The following is a 7,140-nucleotide window of genomic DNA, read 5'->3' as shown; positions in this document are numbered from 1 at the left end:
GACAATATAAGTTTGCGCTTCCACATTTCGGATTGAAATATCTGGCGGCCCCAATTCCAGCCCTGCAAAATCTCTCTTCTCCACCGTCCCCTTCCGTGCGCAGATTGCTCAAATCCCTAATTCGCCGCCAACCCTCGAATCGCCCCTCGTCTCGTCTCTTTCCCCACCGTTCCCCACCTCTGTGCCGGACGACGACGAAGACGAAGGTCGCGCTTCACCACCACACTGGAGCTACCTCATCTATGCCCTCGTCCACCGCACCGGGTGGTCCACCGACAATGTTGGCCGCCGCAACCGACGTGCCTCACAGACACCGAGTTCCACCGCATCAGGTGCGCTTCACCGACGCCGTCTCCCAGCTCACCGGGGCTACTTCACCGAGCACATCGTCGCACCTCCGCCCCCGAGGCCGTTGGGGCTTCACCAATGGTCTCGTCCACCGCATCGTAGCACTCCGCTGCCACTCAAGATCTGCATCTGTGCGCGGCCAGCCAATGCCAGTGCATCACCCTCAACGGCTCTGAAGTGACCCACACTCTAGCTAGGCGAGCATGCCCAAACGCCGGCCCAAACTAGGTATCCACACATCACTCCCTTGTGCACTGTTCCGACGATGTTTGGATATCCTTTCACTGCTCTCTTAGCTTACACGCCTATGCAACTCTGACCTTAACTCTTATTTCTTCTGGAGATATCATCTGAAACAAGCAAATCCATATTTTAGCGAAGCATGACGGCGCTACGGGATCTGGTACACATCTTGCGCACCCGTATAACCTTGTAAGTATCTGTCCTCCGGTATAACATCAAGGTCGATTCCTCTTATTTGATCAACCATTCGCCGTGTCAAAAATGCAGAGGGGGATGCAAGAAGCACAAGGCCTGCACATCCAAGCAAGTGGTAACATGGACTTGTACATGGAACATCCCAAGCGCAAGCAGAGCTGCAGTGAGCCTGTACAACGAGCTAGCGTAAGTCCCTGCATTTCATTTAATTCGTACTGGCATTCGTGTATGATTTGTGTGCAGTGGCTGATCCATGAATTCAAGTTACCAGGGGCGAACATTTAACTTAAAAAATACGAAGGCACTTGCACTCCGGAAATCAACATAACTTGAGAAATGTGAAGCTACATGCACTTTGAGAACCAGCTAATGATCCAAAGTAGTTCAGATTATAAACACTAAATGATGCAAGCACCAAAAAACACAAAATGCAACATGGTGTACAAGGACTACAAACATGGTCTATACCTGCTTGAATTATTCGTTCTCTGGCTGAAAATATCGAAGTGTAATTGCATGTATAACCAGTGCACAAACTGCATATCAATATATCTATCCTGCACAAGTATGCCAATAGTTTCAAACAACAGATTAGAAAAACTATTTATGTTGTGTTGTCATGATACGGGGACTTTCTGGTAGATGGCCTCGACGTTTCCTCAAGCTATGAAAATGCACTATAATTTGCTTGTCATCAATGCCTGCAAATATCTGTCTCTCTCAACATAGTAGATCATCATTAGACACTAAATCCTTCAATGAGCTTGCAAAATGCTTGCATTAGATCCCTCATTAGACACTATATGTTCATCACCAGGAGCATGTAAAATGTTTGCATCAAATCCTTCATTACCAGTCTGTTCATTAGACACTTCAGGCTCAAGAACAACATGAGCTTGTATGTTTGCACCGGAAACTTGATTAGATACATCAGATTCAGTTAGTCCAGTATTGATTGGGGGAGTTATAAAATAAGTAGAAATTGGTTTCATTTTCTCATAGATTCCCTACATACAAGCAGTTTTACAACACCGTCAGGTTTAACTATTGGCCAGAAATTGAAGTGTTGAATTAGATATAATCAGGGATGTGATGTACCTGCTCATTGCGCATGCTACTCTTGCAATTAGCGACTGTCCGTTTGTGCAAGCTCGATGCCATGCCCGTGCTGCCGCCGCTGCCTCCCACGCAGGCTACACCCAGGGTTGGATCTTCATCTTCTTGTCCTTCCGTTTGCTTGAAGCCCGACGACCGCCCTCCAACGAGGGCGCTAGGAAGTGCTGTGTCAGTCTGTCCAGCGGCGGCTAGGTTAGGAGCGAACCAGACTGGAGGCTGGAGCGAATGAATTGGGATTTTTCCTGCTGTCGATCGATATGGGAGGCGCTCGTTTGGGCCGCGAGCCTGCTATAGGGCCTACCTTGCACTTATGTTATTAGCCCATCCAAATTGAAACATCTTTCTTCATTTTTTACATTGCCTACTCGTGCGTTGGGACGAACAAAACTAGCATGGGCCAACCTGGACGACTCAAACTAGGTGCACACTTTCCAGCCACCTGAGGCGGCCGCCCATACGAGCCCCTATGGTGGCGTCGCCCCTTTTTGCGTGTATGATTGGATAGTGAAAAATATTCCAGTGGCACTTTTGATTTACCCACAGAATGGTTGAATTGCTTGTTTCTATGAACTGAGTTCGCCAATAATGTGAAGGATGCCAGTCTTTTCATCCTATTGTAGATTTCTTAGATCTTGATATGCCAAAAGTAATCGCATGAAATATACAGTAAAAGCCAGTGTGATGTGTTTGGCTACAACTAGTCTGACTACACGTCTTCATATAACATATCAAGGACGCACCATCTTACCAGATTAACCATTCGACTTACCCATGCAGTGTGGGAAGAAAGAAGTATTGGGATTGCGTATCCAAGCAATTGATGCCATGGACTCCTTCGTACAACCATGTAAGCGAAAAAGAAGTTGCAGTGTGCCTGTACAAAGAACTAGCATAAGTTCAGTTACCTGCTTCTCGGAATTTTAGTTAGCCACTTATTGCAAAATTGTTCAATTACATTGCTTGGCTTAATTTAGTTTGCTACTGATTAAATAATGGCACATCATGTTAATCATATTGTAGACTGCGCCTATCTATGTGTTTGATACTTACTGTTAAGAATTACCTGTTTGCCTTAACTTAAAATATCTACTTGTTTGTTTAACTACTTTGCTGCTGCAACAGCGGGTTACAATGATGTTAATAACTACTTTTCAGCATCCAATTGAAACTCTTTAATTCCTTGTTTGTTTAACTGGTTTGCTGTTATAACTCCCAGTTGAGATGTTTTGCTAACTTCAACTTTTCTGAATCCAATCGGAACTTTAATGGCAAAATAGGTTAGCCCAAGATCAAAGAGCGAGGTCCCCATGGACGTTGCATCATCCCACAGCAGTGGCACCAGCCCAATCTTGCATTATGAATTGCCAACTACTGATGCTCTAGAGGCTAAACTAGTGGTAGAAAGAGATTCTGCTTCTGCACTTAGAGATGAAGTTGACATGTTGAGGAAGCAAACAACACAATCACAAGCAGTACTCAAGACAACCATTAAATATTTGGTGGATTTCAAAATGAAGCAAGCTGAGACTGACCAGATTGTTAAGGTCCTGAAGGAAAAAAGGAAATTAAATTCCTACTTGGTAAATCATAGGTGAAATGTTCTTTCGATAGTTGAATAACCTTTGTGTTGTCTATTCATGTAATCAATCAAACCATTTGTTTTAGAGATCATGTAATAATTGATTTTTTTTGTTTTTTGTTTGTAATTTTATTTGAGCACAAGTCTGTATTAATTGATAAGACTCAGAGACATTTCATTTGGATTGCTGTGCTAGACCTACAAATATGCCAATCGGGCTGAATGTGCATTCAACAATACTAGTATAGATGGACCATAAGTGGCACGCATCGGAAAGGGCCAAGATGCTGGCTAAAAAAAGGATGCTGTTGTAGCCAAAAAAAGTACAGCGGCCTGGCTTATGTATGTTAGTTGATATTATTGATCCATATACTCTATAAGTGTTTATATGTCTGTTAGTTTCGTACATTCTTGGTTGATTGACTCGGTATTTGAATCTTGATACATCGCTTGTGTACATATCTAAATGGGAGTACACATTATGTTGCGTGTGACATTTGAGTTGGACATGAAGTGTTCCAAATATTCGAATTCACCTTAAACTGGATTCTAGTTTCTGAATTTGAGTATCGGCATTTGTAAACCATATTCATATATGACAGTGGAATACATCTTTGTCGTCATTTTGAAGATATATAAAAACACATAGAATGATTTATAAAGATTCATATAGGAATACAAAATGGATTCGAATTTAGTTGCCAGGGTAAACGTGGATGCTTATTGTCCCAAAATTCGAAAGAAACAGCAAAATGTCCACTCCCACATCGGCTGCCCGAAGCCAAGTGTTTGGGAGATGGAAATTACTGTCTAACCATTACACGGACAATCCATCGGCCCGATTTCCACTGCTCTAAATAGGGGTAGGTTAGTAACTTCAATTAGACGTGACACGACCACCTCTGAGCCCATTCCGACACGGTGGGCATCAAACATGGGCGGCAAAACTCATTTGATTCAAGCTCGTCCGAAAGACCTCTATTTCTCCCTCCATTCCCCATTCATACACGGTGGGCGGCAAAACAAACTCTCCTCGTCCGAAATAGATGTAGGCTAATATTTTAAATAGGGGCAGATGTGTAACTTCCATCAGACGTGACACAACCGCCCTACCTGTTAGCCCCGTTCATACACCATGGGCGCCAACCGTGGGCGGCAAAACACCCTCTCCTCGCCTGAAATAGTTACCGGCAAATATTTGGGAGATGCGAGATTACCGTCCTATCCCCAACCGATGAACGTCCAAATTTGAAACAGGGGATAAGTTCATAACTTTCCCATATTTCAGATAGGCGCATCCCAAAAACATGGTTCCCCGTACCTCTCCCTCCATTTTCCCATTCATACACCGTCCGCGCTAGAACACCCCATTCCCACACCAGCCTCCGTCCGCCACCCCATCCATCGCCACCGTCCTCCACCACATCCATCGCCACCGTCCTCCACCATGCCGGAGCGCCTACCAAGACCGCGTCGTCCACTGCTAGAGATGGACGTTTCTCATCCACGGCGACGGACCAATAGCCTTGCATCGCGTCCTCTCGCTTCATCGGCGCCGTCGTCCTCTTTGTCGGGGCCGCTCACACGACCTTCTCTTCCACCACAACGGGACTTATCCCTCGATGCACCCGTCTACCGTCGCAGATCTGCTTCAACGCCACCGACAGCCATCGCACCCCCGATGCCTACACGGCGCCGCAAGAGAGGTGGTACTTCATATCTCCTCAACTTTTTGATCTCAACCAGAAAATAGATCTTAACTTGGTTACTCTACTTTCTTTTCAGCTCTTAGAATTTAGTTCTTAGTTCGAAGCAAACAATGGATGCTAAATATCATTTCTCCGATTTGCAGCTTCAAATTTGCCATGGCACAGCCATAATACGGTTTAATTGATCATGCTTAGGGTTTAATTGATCATGTTGGTTCCGTGGTGGTTTCTTTAATAGAAACCAGAGGGGAAACCCTCTTTTGCTAAAAAATATATGCTTAGAGTTTCCCCCTTTTATGATCACTATACGATCAGAATACGTGCTTCGTTTCATAATAACACTGCTCCACCCATCAAGCTAAACAAGCTTAGTTGTTCAAATACGAATCTGATATTATTAAAGCAGTGTTGTTTAATTGGTCAGCTAAATGTTCCTAAATTAGTTTCGAAAATGCATGTTCGCCGCTCGGGTGTGTATCTCTGTGGGTGGTTGGTCAGCATGGTTGGGAAGGTGAACTTTGCATATGCAGGGGTTTATAGGGAGACACTCTCCGAGTTGAAACCGCAATGCATTCCATAGATAATCTGACTACTTTTTATGTTTTCATGAATCTCAGATTCTGAATAGCATCATAATGATTATGAGCTTGCGCGCATGAAAAGAATAAAGAAGAACAATGCCATGGCTGTCAAACTTGGCATTAAGGGACTAACATCAAGTCTGGATGCAATGCAATGCAAACACTCTCCACCTACAGATTCATGCTCAGAATATGATCCTAACAGTGATTCTGAGCTAGAGGGAGACCTAAGTCAATGTAGCTCCCTAGTGGAGGAGTCAGAGGAAGATGCCCTATCTTATTCACCCATCAAGGTACTTGCTCTAACTTTCCAAGGTTACATTGCTCGCACATATCTTACAACTGATGCTTTGCATTGCTTCTACTTTGTTGAACTGCCATTAGCTTAGTTTACGCATCGTGTATGTGCATACGCCCTGCCTATCCATTTTCAGTACATATTCCATCTGTCATCATACCATATTTATCCATTCAAATGCTGTTCTTGTGTATCAGACGTTCAAAAGGAAAAGGGCGATTGCTGATCATGGAGGACCACAAGCAAAGTATTTGGAAAAGGTAGTGGCACCTGATAAATAAAATAGCCCATTAGGTGTAGTTGCAATATCACCTGACCCACAAAATACCCCAACTCTAGCAGACTCTAGCCCTACTACACTGGTCATTTCTGATGCCCCAACTCAGCAGACCCCAAGTGTAGCAAACAGTATGATTATGCCAGTTGACATAGCACCAGCTGTACGACGCAAAACCCCCATTCCAGCAAAGAGTACACCAAATCCAGTTGCCAAATCCCTTTTCGAACCAGAGAGAGCCCCAATTGCAGCAAATAGGACCGCCATTCCATTTCTTCCCAGTTTAGAAGACGAAGCTTATGTTGTTGTCAGGAACTTTGTGCGCATCTTTCCTTCATGGAAAGATTATACCGCAAACACAGAACAATTTCCAATCTTCCTCCGCAACTTATGCGTAAGTAATGTACTAATGTTATTCATGGTCATTACTGCATATGTTTTTGCTGACAGAAGACACAAGATTTCATTCTTTTAAATAGGCGAGGCGCAAACTGGATTGTGATGATGAGCAAGGGTTGGTTGCGCTTTTCAAGCACTCGTTGATGAAGTATCGTTCCTACCTGAGGCAAGCGCACTTCGATGGCAAGCCTCTGAACGAAATTTATGTAAAGTCTCCGGTGCTACATTTATCCGACGGTGATTGGAATAATCTTGTTACACATTGGTCTCGGCTGTAGTGTAAGGTACTGTCTATGATATCACATCACAATTTGAACTACATTTCTGCATTTGCCTTAATGTATCACTTGTACAAAAACTGTTAGCAGAAGAACATTCGTTCTCAAGGGACCACA

This window comes from Triticum aestivum, chromosome 3A (assembly GCF_018294505.1).
Source record: "Triticum aestivum cultivar Chinese Spring chromosome 3A, IWGSC CS RefSeq v2.1, whole genome shotgun sequence".
Lineage (NCBI taxonomy): Eukaryota > Viridiplantae > Streptophyta > Magnoliopsida > Poales > Poaceae > Triticum > Triticum aestivum.
Note: the sequence above shows the minus strand (reverse complement) of the source record.